The sequence below is a fragment of the Anser brachyrhynchus genome (genome assembly GCF_964034855.1).
Source record: "Anser brachyrhynchus genome assembly, chromosome: 14".
Classification (NCBI taxonomy): domain Eukaryota; kingdom Metazoa; phylum Chordata; class Aves; order Anseriformes; family Anatidae; genus Anser; species Anser brachyrhynchus.
The window spans coordinates 18,413,938-18,431,881 of NC_137709.1; the positions used below are offsets into that span (position 1 = coordinate 18,413,938).

At 39.0% G+C, this 17,944-nt stretch overlaps 1 protein-coding gene across 5 annotated transcripts in view; it reads left to right on the forward strand.

The window, feature by feature from the left end:
• Positions 1-17,944, forward strand: part of LOC308177538 (uncharacterized protein) — a gene marked incomplete at its 5' end in the record, with an annotated part of 322,880 nt that overhangs the window by 11,705 nt on the left and 293,231 nt on the right. Inside the window, one exon of one of the 5 annotated variants that reach the window (XR_013939213.1) lies at positions 12,060-12,204. The exons of the other annotated variants lie outside the window; for them this stretch is intronic. Of the gene's footprint in view, positions 1-12,059; positions 12,205-17,944 lie in introns of those variants that run through there. 5 annotated transcript variants of the gene reach the window in all.

The following is a 17,944-nucleotide window of genomic DNA, read 5'->3' on the forward strand; positions in this document are numbered from 1 at the left end:
CTGACAACGTTAACTGGCATGTAATTGCTAAATTACAGTATTTCTTGTAGCTCTGTGAGTCAAGGCCTCTCAAAATAACAATTTTTACACATTGCTCTTCTTTTGACCTGCCCAGCATTTGCTGGGGTTTACATATTTTTGAACCAATTTTTTTTTTAGAAAGCCAAACACAGTGCTTCTCAGTAAGAGAAGGATTTACAAGTGGCAGAACTAAATTGTGGTTTCCAAATATGATGGGTTATTACTGAGATGATGATTAGTTTGTAATCTCAAGTAGCGATAGTTCATTACCTAGGTTGCTAAGATGGTATCTATGGTAAGAAGGTAATACAGTACATTTATTTTTTGTTGGGAAACAGAACAGTTAAACAGTCATAAACATCTGCTCGTGCTCCAAAACCAAACACGCACCCCAAAAAAGCCCCCAAAACAACAAAACCACTGTACCAATGCAGCCCATGAGGATTACCAGTGTAAAGAAGCAAATGGTTTGGATGTGAATGCAACTAACTGCCAGTATCTCCTGTAAAGAGTGGACGAGTATTGTTGTCTCTTCTTATACAAAGCTTTCAGAACTAGCATGTAATCGATTGCTTTTTTTGTCTTAGGTCTAAAAGCACTCCAGATGTATTATAGGATGAACCCAAGAACCCTTGAGGGGTGAACAACAGTTGCTTGTGTCTTTGAACACTGAAGTATATATTTTTGGCATTGTGTGTCTAAAAATGCATAATAAACATCTATCAGTTTTCAGAAAAAGCCAGCAGGATTCTCTCAGTAAATGCTGCAGACATTGTTAAAAGCAGGAAATTTGCCAGTCTTTAAGGTTCATGAGTGCAAAAACCACCACCACCACAACAACAAAAAAATCAAGAGAAGATCATAGTAGAAATGTGAAAATAGTTCCTTGCACTCTTGATGTTCTTATTTCTTTACAGAATACTTGTTTTTTCTTTACTCAGAAATCTTGTCTCAGACCAAACTCTGAATACAAAAAACTTTTTGAACAATCAATTTACGTGAATAATAAGTTGCCAGCACTAGACAGCATTTCCTTTTGAGACTAAAGTAACTCAGGAAGCTGATAATTTGCTATCTGTGTTTTGCAGTCTATTACGTAAATCAGCCTCAAGACCAAATACACCAAAACTGGCAAATGTACTTGTTGGTTTATTTGTTTAAAGTTTCTGGGAAGGCTAGAACTAGTCAGCAGTGAAATGAAAATGAAGGAAGAGTTCACATGGCTTCCATAGCAGGTAAATCACCGCTCCTCAAGCTTATTAGTGCTCTTTTTCTGGACTTGTTCAAAGATGTTGAATTCTGAAAAGGATTTGATGGCATTTATTACCACAGGCAAGAATATTGGGTCTTCTGATAGGTGTGTTTGTCCTTAGAGAATGAACCTTTTATGATTAATTACCAGCCAATAGAAAGGAAAATGGTCATTTTTCACTTTTCAGGAAGCTTATGAGCAAAGTCCAGCAGAGTTGTATGGTGCATGTATATTTGAGATGATCATAAATGATCTGGAAACAGAAGTGAATAATGGGCTGGTAAATTTGCAACCAATTCATAGTTTTCTTCATGATGATAAAAACAAGTTTTGACTGCAAACTGTTGTTTTGACAAAGTAGCAGATGAGTTTGCATTGATAAATGAACCAGGAGCAGGATGAAGGGAGGGCATGAATGATAATCCCAAATTTGTAGATAGAAAATGCTAAATTTGCTGAGTTTGGAAAGGAAAAACTTAGGCTAATCTGTCTGAGAAAGGTCCATTGAAAATTAAGCAGTACTCACAGCATACAGAATATTGGGAATAATTTGAGAAAGAATTGAGAACTAAATTGTAAATGTTAGTGTAACATTGAATAAATTAATCTACTGCCCGTATCTTTGAACGCTGAGACCCATAATAATGCAGACTCCATCTTGACAAAGGCAGAGTGCAACTAGAAAGGATGCAGAGCATAGGGATTGGTTACAGTATGGAAAAGCTTTGCTATGTGCAGAAAATAAATAATAAACAACTACTATGGTTTGATTAAAAGCAAATAAAATCCACAAGTCCACAAAATCCTGACAGGAGGAAGAATGTGCCTGAGGAACAGTATTCACTGTTTTTCATGGGACACCAATGAATTTGTTTGCTGGGATATTGAAACTAAGGGAAGTACTCTCTAAATAGAACATAGAGTTGTGGAATTGCTGGTAACTTGACATGAGGTTTAGAGTTTGTGGAATAGTGTCTTTTCTTTTTCTTTGGGCTTGTGACTTTCTTAGTGCAAAAGAGTCTTAATTTATTTTAGTGTTGAACTAACAGTGGAAGTTCAACTGCTTAGGTACTCTCAATCCTACAAATATACATGCACCATATTATTGTTCCCTTTTTATGAAGAAGTGAGAAATTGAGATACTCTTAACTGATAGAGGTCCTAAGTGAGAAATTGAGATACTCTTAACTGATAGAGGTCCTCCAAATGTGTATGGAAACATCAGACTACTCGATTTTTTTTTTATCTGAAAGAGATTGTAACATGGATTTATTTTAAGAGTCCCCAAATATTTTATTTAAGGCTTTTTTAACAGCCAAGTGTTGCGTTCCACTGTTACATCACAGCCAAAGGCTGGTGCCTTGCACCATCATCCTTACCTGTAACCACCTTCCTGGACGGGCATCACCTCCCTTCTTTCTGTTGCTGTCCTGTGATTTCTGTAACTTGTCGTGCTTGTGTCTGAGGTTAGGTCCCATCAGAGAATGATGGCATGCCTTCTACTACTTTGGTGTGGGGAAGTAAATTTGAGGAATTTTAGTCAATTGTGCAATGAATTTGAACTTCAGTATTCCTATCAGTTAAAGGGAGACATTGAGCAGTATGTTCTGAAATAATTGTGTTTTTCCTATGAGAAAGTTTAAGTAAGTTAGGATAAAAATGCAAAAACTTAAACTGCCTGACATTTTCTATTCTTCGTACTAGGAAAAGACTTGGCAAATAGGGTAGAAGCTATTTTCCAGGCTTTGTCTATTCCTAGTTTGTGTGATGTTGTTTTTACTTTTTAGAAGGATGACAGTAGTGCAATTGTGATAATAAAATGTTTCTGTCTATCCAAAACTGGGCCCAAATCAATTACACAGTAGTGAAACTGAGCTATCAAATTTGCAGGGTTGCTGAGATTTGCTGTCAACTTTGGTTTTATCTAAATTGCAGAGAGGTCCTGTACTGTCTCTGACAGGTTAAAAGTAGGTGGTTTAACAGGCTTGTTGGATCTGCCAGTGCCAATGGGATGGGTCAGTAAGGCACGAGAAGAGCTAACAGAGCTTCAGGTTACATGAATGCTCATTACAAGTCTAAAACGATTTCACTCCCAGGGACGCACTGGAGAGCTGGTGTTGGGACCAAGGTAGGCAGTGTGTTTACTCGGCTAGTTACTTACAAGGGCTAATGACACAGTTAAGGACTGAATGACGCTCCCCTCTAGTGGGATGTAATGACAATTACTGAGTAACTGAATCCAAAATCTGCCTCTCCCTTTTGATTTTGAGCCCACATATCCACCAGCAAGCTGGGAAGAGGAAGCTTGTTTAGTCTTTCCTTCTCTTGGTGGAGAGTGGTTGCTGTGCTCCTCGCTTCCAGCACTACAGAACCTTATATAAGATGATTTGACCTTTTCTGCCACCTTGAAGCCATTAGTTATGTTTCAGTCCAACAGATTTGTTAAGAAAAAAGTATTAGGATGCAGCGTCATTGAATTCAGTAATGTCTTTACAAAAAAAAAAAAGTGCCTTTAAATAAACCTTATGTGAATATAACTTGAAAGACCAATTGATAGCTCAGGGACCTGAAAATGTTTGAAAAGAGTTCCCTGAAAACAATACCTTATGCTTACCTTATGGGGATTGTTTATTCCATGCTTGGTTTATGAACCCAAAGAGACAGAGTAGACAAGTGTCCTTGGTTTTGAGTGGCAAATCATAGATGGATCATGTAGTACACAGTAAAAATTGCTGAAAATGTTGCCTACTGAAGGCATCCCCCCACAGAAATATAACAGTGGCACTATCATTCAGTGGAATTCATTTATTGTTTTTGTCACAAAGATTAGGAAAAGAAAAATTGAAATACTGGGTTAGGTTTCCCATATTTCACTCACCTCGGTTCAGAACTGACCGTTCTCTACACCCATAGGACCTAATCCTTAGGCCAGTGTTTTATACTAAATAGCATCTTGGTTTCACTACAGAGTAATAGTTATGGCTTAAGCTATTTCGTTCTAACTCTAGTTCCATCCAACCTCAAGAGCTGTTAACTAAGATATAGTAATGAATAATGAATTCCATGGTCAAGTTATTTTAAGCTTTTTGATTGAGAAATGTAACTGCTTAACAGTTCTAATGCAAATTCCTTTTTATTCCCTTTAACTTTAAAGGGCTGGGAGTATGTGTCCATGCTTTTTCAATCTCATGTTTTGGCTGTTGTCCCTAGTTGCATATGAGTGGCTTCTTGGCCTAGCTTTAGCACTAGCATGGCAAGTGAGCTTGGAAAGCAGATTCAACTCAAACCTATTATTTTTCCTGACATTTTGGATTCAAGTGATAGTGGAACAGTATCTTTAAGGGTTAGATCCAATGAGAGCCTTTTCACGGAAGGGAAAGTCTCCAAGCCAGCCCCATATCTTGCTGAACCCCGTACTCCAATAATTCTTGCTGCTGTTTCTCTCAAAAGTGGAGCTCTGTCACACTCTGAAAATTGGCACATAAATCATCAGAATATATAGAAGATTAATTCATGTCAGACTACAATATCTAGCTCTTTATGTGCCCTGGTAAGCAGTGATACATGGGTTTTAAGAGAAAACAGTTTGCTTCCTGTTTATTAGTTTTTTCAAGGTAAGAGGGTCTACTAGTTGATTGTAATTGCCATTGTGCTTTACCAACTAAGTGAATTAAGTAGTTCAGACAAATGAGTTGAGTAGTTCAGGTAGTAGTTTTAACAAGCAAGAGATAAATATCTTTTTACTTACCATAGATTTAGAGGGCTGCAACTTGCAAGTCAGTGTCCCTGCTATTGTGGGAACCCAGTGGTTAGTACATGGCCTGTAACATGAAGCATTAGGACATTTCACTTCCTATGCGGGGCTGCATCCTTTTCAAAAGCTGTTGTAGGAGCACATGGACTGATTTTCACAAGGAGAGAGCTATAATTAAAGGACAGTCTGCTTCCCTGATGGACAATTTTGGTTTAGTAGAGGAGATCTTTAGATAACCTAATGAGGAGAATTTTGTTCTTGCAGTGGGAAACCATAGCAACCTGCCACTTTAGAATGCATGGTATATAATCTATCTGTCCTTCAGACAGTATTTTGCAGTCCAGAAATAGTCATCGTTTCTTCATGTGTGAATGTAAAATGTCAGACAAAGCTGGAGTGACAGCATGGTCTCTGAGGCAAACATGAGCCCTGTTGTGCTGTTCAGGTGGTGCTGCCCATTTGGAAAGCAGATCCCAGAGGGGGGCAAAGGTAGTATGTTACTTTTTAGTTTTGTTTTTAAATAAACAGCTTGTAGAGGCCCTCTGAAAATTGGTGATGGGAAGAGCTTGCTGCAGTCCCCTTAGCGCCAACCTTACCCTGCCCAGAAGCCCATATGTGTCCCTACTTATTTTTGGCACAGTTGTCTTAAATTACAGTATTTGGGATTAAAAGCTTTTTGGTCATTGGTCTTTTTCACATTACTTTGCTCAGGCTCAAATAACCATAAAAGTAGTCAGTAATTATATAGTGGGGATAAGTGCCCTGCAACTCGCTCACAGCTGGACAAAGCTGCTGGCGGTGCTCAATAAAAATGCACCAATGATTTTATTTATTTATTTATTTTATATTGGAAATGTGTCTTAGCAATCTCACTGACTTCTCTCTGCGTAGCCTTCCCCCTTACAAGTTCTAAGGCAAAGCTGAATTCTGTAGAAAGCAGCACTGAAAACAAAGCTCTTAAAATTTAGCTTGTGAGTCTTACAGTCTGCTGCCTGTTTTAGAGACTGGGCTACCAGTTTGAAAGGGATGATTTACTCGGCTTTCATGTGAAGTGGCCTGAATGGGTAGGGCATTGATATAGGAAAAAATGGCAAATATTTTGTGATATTACTAAGGATTGATTTAGACTTACCACCCTGTATTTCTAGTTTGCCATCTTTAAATATTAGCATGACTCCAGCTTGTTTAGGAGTGCTTAGAAATCCACCTTCATATCATGGAATGCTCTATACAAATGTATGTTTTGTGGAACTGAGTCATTTCAAGTGGTTTGTCTATAAATCAAATTTTAACACACGATTTTTTTTGTGGTTAAAATGCAATATGATTTTGATAGTACTGCCATCTACTCTCACTTAAAAAGGGAGAGCAAAGCAGTATTTCATCAGTGTTTCTGTTGTTGATTGTTATGCTTTTTCTGTGTCAGAGTGGGCTGAGTCTATTAGATTTCTTCTGCTCCTGTAAATTGAATTGGCTCCTTATTGTTTGTGATGCATCAATTTCTTTAAAATTATGGACAACCAATTCTTCCTCGTAATTTATCCCTCTACTTCTCTGCTTTTTCTGACTTAAAAGATCTTAGTCATCTGAATCTGAGCTGTTTTCAGCTTGGATTTTTGTTGTTGTTGTTGTTCCATTGTGTATATGGTACTTGCATTTGTGTATAAACAGATTCAGCACTTTGTCAGGTGCTTGTGATCACTTGTGTCTAACCAAATGCTGTGGGCTTCTTATTTTGTTTTTGTTTTAGTGCACTGGCAGCCTTTTCTCCCTGTTTTGTTCATAGATCTAATAGAAAACTACCTTGTTGTGAGAGGATACTTCAAGTTGAAATGAAGTATAAAGGACAGTGTGTATGCTCAGATCGTTAATATCAAAACTACTGATAAAAGTAATTGTGTGGAAAACCACGGTCTTACAAGAAAGAGAATGTCAGATTCAGATTTCTCCCGAATGAGGGCAGTAGTGGCACATGATTTTTATAGTCCTTGTTCATTTTTAATGTAACACTCATTAAAGACTGTGAGCTTTGGTATATTTATATTAGGTGTTTCAGTGAATGTGTTGTAGAATTACTTTTTTAAATTGAGAACTGAGAAATACCAGGAAAGACTGTGAAGGGAGATATTTTTATAAAAAGGAGTTTCAACTTAACCTCCCACTAGAATGATTTTCAAGTTCCGAACAGAAGCAAGACAACTTGCTGAAGGGAAGAAAATGCTATCACTTGACAAGCAGAGTTGGCAAATCTGCCTTTAAAGTTTGCTGTGTTTTCAGGAGATGGTCAGGTTTTACAGTGATGAAACTTTTTGCTTAACGACTGTTTTCCATGCATGTTGTTTAACTTTACTGCCTAGTTCAGTACCTGCCAACTCTGTTTGTATGTACTTAAATAGCATACTGCTAGTTATTACATCTTCATGTGGCTGCCTTGCAGCAGCACTTATGGAGGTATTAGATGAATACCTACCCCTTCCCATGCCTTAACAGACCTGTTGTGTTTCCTTAATTGGCTTTCAGTACTGAACAGGGAGAGATTTTTGAGAGATCTGTTCATATAGGTGTATTAATGAGTGATATCTTCAGAAGTGTAAAATCCCTATCAATTAAGGACCTCTTGATTTGGCATCTAGTGACCTGATTTTTGCAGCAGTTACTACAGCAGTTGAGATCATAACTATGCAGGTATCTTGTGGAGATGGCAGAAGGATTAGCCTAGTGGGATGAGTAATAGAACTACAGAATGAATTATGTAACTGGGTATTATGGTTTCAAGAAACTTGTTATGATGTGTTTTTAACTATATCTGCCCATGTTTAGTGAAACTTGTTGTGCTTGTGCTCCACTGAGTCTGGAAACCCTGCAGTTACAAACCAGTAGTCACGTGTAAGAGCGCATTATGTTTTTTCTACAAAAGACTCCACAGATCTATTGAATGACGTGGAAAGAGCAACTCCTGTGCAAGCACATCTACTGCTGAATTGTCACTGGTGGGCATTTATATTTGTGTGCCTGCTGACACCACTACAGAGCTGTGAGAGTTTCCTGACTGCTTGGCTGACACCATGTGAAAGATGTCTGGTCCCTGGGTGAGGAGACGTGGTGAGCTAGAGTTACGGGCTGCGGGTTGCCAGGGAGCACGAACCGCAGCTGTCAGCAGTAACTGGTAGGCAGGGCTTTTAGTCCCGGGTGGGGGGAAAAAACTAACACAATAAAAAAGCAAAACAACAAAACACCAAGTGTATTAGTTTTGCTTGTACACAATTTAATTCTTTTTCTAGTTGAATTTTCTGTTGTTGGGTTTATCTGCTGATATGATAAAGAAGACTCAGCATATCATGGAATAGTACTTGCTGCTTTCTATGTGTTGTAAGCGATGGAACGGATGGATCTTAGAGTTAGAAATCTAAATTAAATCTGCATAAAACCAGGCTGACAATTGTAACAACATGCTTTCCTGTGTGCATAGGCAGCAAACATTTGACGGGATAAGGAAAATGGGAGGTTGCCTGTAATCTGTTAGAGGGCCATGTGCAGGCTATGTGTTGTGCTGCAATGTGTGGCTACTGCCTTTACAGTGTGTGGAAGGAGAAAGAGGAGAAAGTTAGCTGTTTTCATTGCACTTTGCACTCCTGTGTGGGAATTTATTCTCAGTACAAATATACCCTATGTTTTGAAGCTGCCATTCTGGCACCTGTATGTCTCCAGACAGGTTGGACCTTCTCCTTATGAGAAATGCGTGGGTTATAGCAACGCTGCCACTCATTCCTTACTGGGCCGAAAATAGTGTGGGAGGCACAGTCTGCCCCATGCGCACCGCACACCGGCTTGTGCCTCTTGGCTGCACATCCATGCAGGCTCGTGCAGCGGGTTGGAGACTGGAATATGGAAACCCCTTCTTGGAAAGAGAGCGGGAAGAGACAGACTTTCCCTCTGCTCAGTTCTACTGAGCTCTGTGGATTCGTTAACTCTTCCACCTGTAATTACAAAGGCAAAGAAAACAGAAAAAAAACAGAAGACCTGAACTGATTAATTAAGTATTTGCTCTTGCCTTACCGTGTGCTTGTTACGTTGTAATGCATTGTGGTTTGAGGCTAAAACTGTGAAATACAACTTATCCCAAGCTTCGGGAAGCAGTTCCTAGTCTGCCTTTACACCAGACTACCAGCTGATCTGCATCTAGCGTGTGTGCAGGTCCGAGGAACTGCAGCAGACATGGAGAAATTAGGAAGGCTCGATTCTTGGCTGTGCTTTTCTTGGGCATCTTTGAGCTACACCCTCCCTTGTTTTTAAATTTAAATTTAAAGCCGGGTAGCGCTTTGCTTGCTGATCTTCTATTCAACATTTATCAAGAAGTTTGTGAATGTCTCATGCCCAGTAAGCCTCGCACCACATTCTGTGTCCTGCAGGGGTTTGTAGGAGGGGAGCCTGTACTTTGGACATAAAACTCCCATGGCATTATTTGAATTTTTGGTAAAATTATTTGAATTTGAAGGTAAAATTCCCATGGCAATATTTATTGCAACAAAATTAAGGTTGCTTCTATTACTTTTGTATGTGTCATTTCTCCCTTTTTAATTCATTCTTTGCTTCCTGTAAACCAGCTTACACGTTATGCATGTAGAAGCTATTTTCCTCATGTTTCCATTCAAAATATCTTAAAATACATGGCAATCAGTGCTACTCAAGAAAACTGTTTTGTTTGTGTTCCCAGACATCTTGGAAGGTTAAAAACCTGTAGCTGGCTCAAAGGTGATAGCATTTACTGTAATGGATTGCACAGAAAATTAATAGGAAAGAATTATTGTTGGCAAATGTTCTTTCTAGGTAATGTCAGATTACTGTATGTATGACCGATGCTTTTTGTATTGTCTGGTGAGGGCAGAATGTATGGTTTATTCAGTTACTCTGTGTGCTCTTCCATTCTCTTTCAGAGTAACACGCATCTGAGTTTCCGCATTTCTAGCCTCTGCTGCTTTTGCATCTGACTTCATTTAATTGTGGCATGGGACATGGTTTGTGTTGAAAGAGGAAAGCTTGTAGAGGCTGTCTTCATGATCATTGCCATGACATAAAAGGCTTGAGGCCTGCAGCAAGTTCAAAGAAGTTTGTGATTTTCTTCACTTGTGTGCACCCACTGACTGTTCCAGTTCCTACTGGGGGAAAAAATAATTCAGGAAATGTGTTTTCAGCTTATTTTGAAGAAGACAGCACTAATTTTGTTAGAAAGTATTCAAAAACTCCTGAAGAGAAGGAAAGGCAACATCAACATCTACTATGACAAATTGGGTAGCAGCTAATGTCTAAGGAGCAAGTGGAAAGCAATCAGACGAATAACTAGCCAACCGAAATAGTCTCAGGGCTTTTAGTGAGCATGATCCAGCTGTGTGTTTTTTTTTTTTTTTTTTAAATTGCTGCTTGTTTGCTAAGTAGCAACATGCCAGTACACTGGCAGTACTGGCACACAGTTTGCAACAGCGTAAGTTGGCCATGAATAGTGGAGAATTTACCCAAGTAAACCATTTTGGACACTTGCATTCATTTCTTCTCTGTGAAGATGTTAGGAACATCCCAGGAGCCAGCCTGGATCTTTATAACGCTTAGGTCTGTGATCCAATCCTTCTTCTAAGTACCTGTGGTCATCACTGTACCAGGCATTGACTAGAGAATAATGCAAGAATTCACATCTGGAATAGCTGATAATTAGTCAAAAATTGACTATGGCTGAATTAAAATGGTGTTGGTTTTTTTTTTTTTTTTTGTGACTCCTTAAATACTCATTCAGTATGTTTCATCAGAAACATGGTTTGTATTTCTTTGGTAAAAGTGATGTTTCTACTTCTACTCAGCAATCCCTGTGCCTGTACCCTAGTTTTTGATTTTTCATAATTAATGAGGACATGAGTCACTCTCATGACTCATCTGAAACAGCACTGAAAGCCAGTAGATTGCATCAAGTACTCCAGAGAACTACTCCACTATAACTTATTGCAGCATTTAATTTGGAAATACAAGACTACTCTTGATGGGCAGAATAAAGGGATTTAGAAAGGAAGATGTAGAGTCTCTCTCTTCCCCCTTCCCCCCCCCCCCCCCCACCCCCAAACAAACTCTTAGGACAAAGAACTGCTGGTATGTTGAGGAAGTCTGAAACGGTATACCCGTTATAGGAATTTATAGGAATTTCATAGGAATTTATTTATATTTCATTTATAGGAATTATAGGAATTTCATGTACTGGATGGTCCCCTACATAATCTTATGTAAATAATCAGGTAATAAAAATAATATTTTAAGGGGAAAAAACTGACAGTGATCACTGTGTGATGCATATATGCAAACCAAATACTGTATACATACCTTTTAAGCAGTAAATGCATGTTTGTGTGTGTGTTTTAATGGAAATATGAATCTCAATAAAAGGCAGCCATCTTTGAATGGGGAAGAAAATGTAAGCCATGAGTTACTTTACACGTAAGCCAGGAAAAGAGAACAGCTTTTGCAGCAGGCCATCCAGAATTACTTTAGCTTTTAAGGTCAGTGTAGTGGAAATGTTTATCTTCCCATTCATAATGCGCTTCTGTTTATAGAAAATAACTTAATTGGATGCATAATTATTTTCAGAAACCTCTGAAACAAACCAGTAAATGTGAGCTATCCTCCTGTAAGCCCAGTCTGCACTTAGTTTCCATGAGTGCTTCGCTCAAGTTCTCACCCCCAGACTGTGTGTCTTGGGGTGCTCTTCCATATGGAAATAATTGGATGATTCTGTGAATTCTTTAGGGCAATCACGTGGTCAGTGCAGAATCATTCTGTGTGCTGAGGACTTATTCTTCCAGATGTGTGCTGCTGAGCATTTACAACTGCAGCTGAAGTCACCATGCATCCAGCAGGTCTGAGACTTCGGCTGTGAGGCCACTCAATCTTTTGCTGAAATCGGTGAAAAGGCTGGCAGCAGTGGGAGTTGGGCTGAGGACAAAGTCTTTTGAGGCAAAAGTCAAAGCGTAGGAATATCACGAACTGCTGGACTCCTGCCCAGCTCCAGTGCTGGCTCTTTCCCAGGGTTGGACTGTGCCTGCCTGCCCTCTGTGCCTCTGCTGCTTTGCTTTGTTTCCTTGAACAATCATTTCAGTACTTTCAAATAGAACTTCTGAGAGCTCCCTCTGGCTCAGGCTCTGTAAGTGCATGGGTTGCAGTGTTCTGTTTGTGTCTTTTTGATGATATTCTGTGAAGAATGATAGAACTTAAGCGTGCTGTTTGGTTTAAGAACAGTTTGTAGACTTCATAGCGCTTTTCCTGAGAGACAGGAACAGACAGGCTCTTGCTATGAAGTGGGTGAATATGTAAGAACATGGGAACAAGTGCAAAAAGTGCAAAGCTGCGTCCCTCTGCAGTTATTCCAGGTCTCCTTTCAATGCCCTGTTATGCCGTCTGCATTTGAGCCAGGCTTTTTGGTTAGTATTCAGAAGAAGTAATTTCAGGAGATGATCCTGAGGGACCTCTCCTCAGTACTCTTGGACAGACTTCTGAGTAGATGAATCCTCTTCAGCCTATTTTGAATGCAAAGCAGTAGAGCAAGGGTTTTCAATGCAGAAGCAGTCAGAAAACATTCCTGTGCAACTGTGGATTTCTTTTAAACAGAAAACAGCTCCTGTCTCATACCCCAGGGAGGTGAGATGCAGTTGGGACCCGTTATTTGTAGGTGCTCACCTCTTAGAGTGTTTGTTAGGTTTACTTATTTTTATATTGTTTTATGAGTCAGTGGATTACTGCAATATTGGATCTGGATGCTTCCTGAGCTGCAAGCCATCCCAGCTCTATAACTTTGCACCAGAAGTGAAAGGATATTTGGCGAGTCTGAACTGTCAGTCAGTCAGTCAGAGTTCCTTCTGCTTATTTTGTGATGTTTAAATTTTTAAATCTATTCTCTTGATATTTTGTGAGCTAACAGAAATAAATCTTCTCTCCTGTATATTCAAACAGCAACTGCCAGGCTCTCATTTTTCACCCTTTAGTGTGAAAATACATTATGCTGAAGTGTGTGCGCTGAATTACTAGGCAGCTGTGCAGAGTCATGCTAACAGGAGGGTCTTGAGCTACTTGAATGAAATAGGGGTATTCTTCTGAAGCTGTATGGAATAGCAACATCAAAAAAAAATCTGCATTTGTGAACCTAAGTGCATAACTGCTGAGAAGGAGCTGATTAAGAAGCTTTTGATGAAGTGAAGTCTTCAGGATATGGCAGTTTCAGTGAAAGCTTGAACTGAAAAGGTCCGAGATGATGTTTCTGGTCAGAACTTGAGACCCCTGTGATCAGCACCAAATTCCAGTACTGGTTTTTAAATGATTTAACTTCCACAATGTTAAGTTTGTTGGCCAAATATAGATGTTAAAACCTCTACCCTGTGCCTGCAATGCGCTGTGTGGATATTAAGAGGTGTAAGGCAGTAGTGCCTGCTGGCACTTCAGCACCTAATGTTGGATCCTTCCCTGGAGTCCCAGAGCAAATTTGGGAGGTGTGTTATCACTCTGTTCTTCATCTCTCTTCCTGATAAGCTCCTTGATTGCTAGAAGCAAATGTAAGTAAGAACTAGTGCTGCTTTAAAGCATTAAATGCCAGTAGGCTTTTCCCTAGTTCTGATTGTGTACTCAACTAAATAAGGGATCCCCCAACAAAAAGTTTTCCTTGTGGACGCTTCATTATGGGCTTTGTTTCTAGATCTTCTGAAATTCTTTCACCTTAGGGATAATGTATCTGCAAAATAAACAATGCTCAGAAGCTTATTAAAGGAGTGTATAATTTTTTTTTTCTTTCCTGAAGTTATTCAAAGTGCCTGTATTCCTTGTTCTGCTCTGTTGAGCATTTTTCAGTCTGGAAGCATGATTAAAGCTATTAGAAGAAATTGCAATACAACTGACCCTCGCTGAGGTGAGAGCAGGGTTAACAGGGTAGTAAATGGCTGGGAGAAGTCTGAAAATAGTACTTGTACTCAAGGGTACTACAGGTCAACTGAGATAGGGTTACTGTTTATTTGGCCTAGAAAAAAGCACAAGTAAAATGGTCTGATCTAAACACTGTCATGGCATAACCATAGGTTAATCAAATACTGTTTTGAGTTTACACTGGACTTTGAACGTGTATGAATTTACTAAACTCACCACCATCAGTCAATGAATCACATTAACTCTGCCTTTAACTTCTCCTGACAATGTACAGGATCTTAATATTCAGATGTATTACCCTGCAGTATTTTGAACTTTGCCCAAATTCATTTAATCAATATTCTTCTAATCTACAGAAAATGATGTTTTAATATGCTGGCTTCTTCTCTCCAGTATTAGAGTGGGAAACAAATTTGACCTGTATTTCAGAAACCATAGGGTAAGACAAAGGATTATTTTAAGGCTTCCAATAGCTTCTGTTTAAAATCAGAATATGATGCCAAACGGCATCTTTTGTCATTTGCTGCCAAATATCATTTTCTTCATTGAATTAGAATCCACTCAAGTGGCATGAAAGCGAGATGGAGAATCAGCCTACCACTGTTGCACAGAAGCTTTCAAGGGTACTTGGAAGACTGAGATCAATACAAACATTTACCAAAATATCAAATTAAAAATAGGGATCATCTTGCTAACTTAAAAGAAACTATCTGCAGTAGTGATTCCTGTTCCACAGTGGAATGAGAAGTTCAGGTCACATATCTTCTGGTGAAATGTTTGTGTTTTGGCTTTTGAAAAATCGATTTGATTGTGGAATAATCGCCCGTGTTTATAAATATAATAATATAGATTGGACAGCTGGGTACAAATGCAACTTATTTTCTTTATTTACAACAAAGGTAAAGACATGAAACTGCTTTAGAAATTCTATACAGATACACTAAAAACTCCCCAAATTAACTTTGAATTTAGTAACATCAAATATTCTATTGGTGCATACACATAAAACAGACTCTTTAATGAATGGTGTCATATTCTGTGCAAATCCTTTGTGGGGGATGAAAAATATTTCTCTAAGGTGTAGAAATCCATAAAGCAATCAGCCTAATTGCAGACAAGGGATGTGTATGCCCGGAGAGCTGGCCATTAAAAGTACAGAGTGCTCCTGAAGTGTGTGACAACTCACAGCCAGGGAAAGTAGGGAGGCTACCACACTTAGGGCAAAGCAGCTTTTGTTTTGTACAGTTGTGCTTGATGGGACTTGGGATCCCTGCTACTGACGTGCACTGCCTGAGGAGCTGTCCTGGCTCCATCTGCTTGGGTGGGATGGGAAGGTCCAAGTGAGGCCACCCTGGCATCTCTCTCCAACTGAACATCTGAGTGAAAACTGGGCGGTGTGTAACGCTGCCAGCAGTGACCACTGCTGTCTGGTGTTGAATGAAAGAACCATGTCTTATTTTGAGATATAGTCAGCTGAGCAGTACGTGTACTCCAAGGGAGTTTGAAAGTTTACCATTTTGGAGGGTGCGGGTCAGAATGCCTTGTGAACTTCATGTTCATTTGAAAGTTGTCTTCTGCTGTGTGGGAAGTACAGCACTTGACACTCATACTCTTTGATCAGGGGAGTGTCTCCATTACTGGTGCATGGGGTTGTCAGACTTGAGTGCTGGAAACAGAGGAGCTCGTTCCAAAGCCTGAAATGGTGGTGTGTTCAGTTCATGGTGCAAAATGCGTTATTTTCTAGAAGGACAGAATTCCTTTCTTCCAAAAGGTGACTGTCCTTTTAAGAGCTATGAAAATGATGCATATTGAGTTCTTACAAGGCATGAAATTTTAAAATATTATCTACTTGATCAACTAGCTCTGCTTGCTGGTAAGTAAAAATGGCTTACAGCTTGTTTCCAGAAAATTGCATAAACTTCTGCTCATAGATGTGCTAAGTGGAGAAGGCACACTAGCACCTGTAGTCATGTATTGTGAAAGACTGTGGACTGGGAAATGGATTCAGAAGAGAGGGAAGACTTTCGGTAAGAGAAATTATCCCCTGGGACCTTCACATTGCCATGCAGTCTTCTATTTTCGTCGAACTCCAGTGTCACCATAAAGATTTTACGGTCCTCGAAATAAAAAAGAACTCATTTCTTAATGGTATTGACAATTAAGAGCAAGATAATCCCAAATAGGACTTCGTACCCCATCTCATACATAACACTTGTACTATATTTGGATTGCAGTTTCCCCTCTCCTTTGTTCCCCAAACTTCATCTAGCCTGAACAGCCTACAGATACCCCTAAGCATGGCTAAAACTCAAGTGAAAAGAGAAGTCATTCCATAAAAAGCTGGTGTTGAAATCAGGTATTTGCTTTCTCTGCATATCTCCTAACAGCACACAGTTCACAAGCCTCTTTCTACTTTTCTTAAGTCTGAAGGCTTAAACGATTATTCTGCCTGTTCCCTTCATTTCTGATTTCAATATTTGTACTTTTTGTTCTTCCTTCTCTTGTGAAGAGCTGTATGGTTTACCAAATGACTGTTCCATTGTCCATTTGTGAATCAGTATTAGAAACAATATTTGGAAAAATATTTATAGGTTTAATGTACAAGCAAATTAGAAAGTAACTTCTAGTGTTAGTTCAACCTGAACTACATTATTCAAAAATTGTTAGTTTGCCAGGTGATAGATAATTTTGATCAGGGAAAAAGGAATTTAACTTTTGGATTAGACATCACAATTTCTCATCACTGAAAAGGACAGTAAACCTGGAATTTCTTTGGCTTTCCTGGGTATACAAATGTGAAATATCACATATGAATTTATTTGCAGTGAGATGGCTTGCTGGGTTCTCATTTGCTTTCAAATTGACATGCCAGTTTCTTCCCTAGTATGACAGTTCTCTTTTGATTTGTATGGCTACTTCAGTTATGCTCTGCATCTTCACCCCCAACCCCAAACTCTATTATGTGATGAGTGTAGCATCAGCAGTACGTAGATAAAATGCCAAGGAAAAATGAGCATGTGACATTTTTCTTATTTATTCATTTAGAGACTACTGATAATTAAATTTCAGGTCAAGTTTCGTTTCCTACTCAAGCTGCATACAGTAGTATTAAGTGTTTCCATTCTCCAACACTCCTTTATTTTATTAATTATCTGTTTAGAGTAGTTTTTTGGAAAACACTTTATCTTAATAAGAAGAACCTATCAAGCAAGAAAGCCGGCAGACTGCACATTATCACACACTCTATACAGGAGTTTATCATTTTGCTGCCACTACTGCATTCCACACTGCTGATGGTGGAAAATTGGTTGTTTGTAGTGGTTGATTTTGACTGACAAAGGCAGAGAGGGACCAGTGGCCTGTCACAAAATGACAAGATTAGAACCAACTGACTAGACACCCAACAGGTTAAAAAGCTTTTGGAAGAGATGTGCTGCACACTGGCACCTCTGATCAGCATTAGCAGTCTGTCTGTTGCAGAGACTCTTTAATGCCATTTGCATTGATGATGGTATAATTGACATGGCTCCCCAGGGAGCTGTAGGGATTGTAGGAAGCACAAATCTCAGGAAAAGTCATTTGTTCTTCGGGCTCTTATAGTCTGAGGTGGTATTGGTAGTAGGACTTGTTGTATGGTATCATTCTAATAATAAAGGGCCATCAGGATTATGGCTCTTTCCAAGATCCCAGCAGTATTTTTGTTAAATCTAATTGAACATTAACTTGCTAATTAGTATGAATGCTTTGTTCTATTGGGAAATTGACTGCATAGTTTTGTTTTGAATGGCTTTTCCAGAAGACATAGTATAATAAACTTTTACAATAAAATTAATAACTTATAAAGGGTTTCATTATTTCAGTAGTAAAAGTAGTAAGATGTGTGATAAATTCCATGTTTACTTTCTAGAGCTTTGAAGTCTAGGTGGTAAGACAAGTGTACAAATCGATGCCTAGTAACTACAGAAATAAGTAAC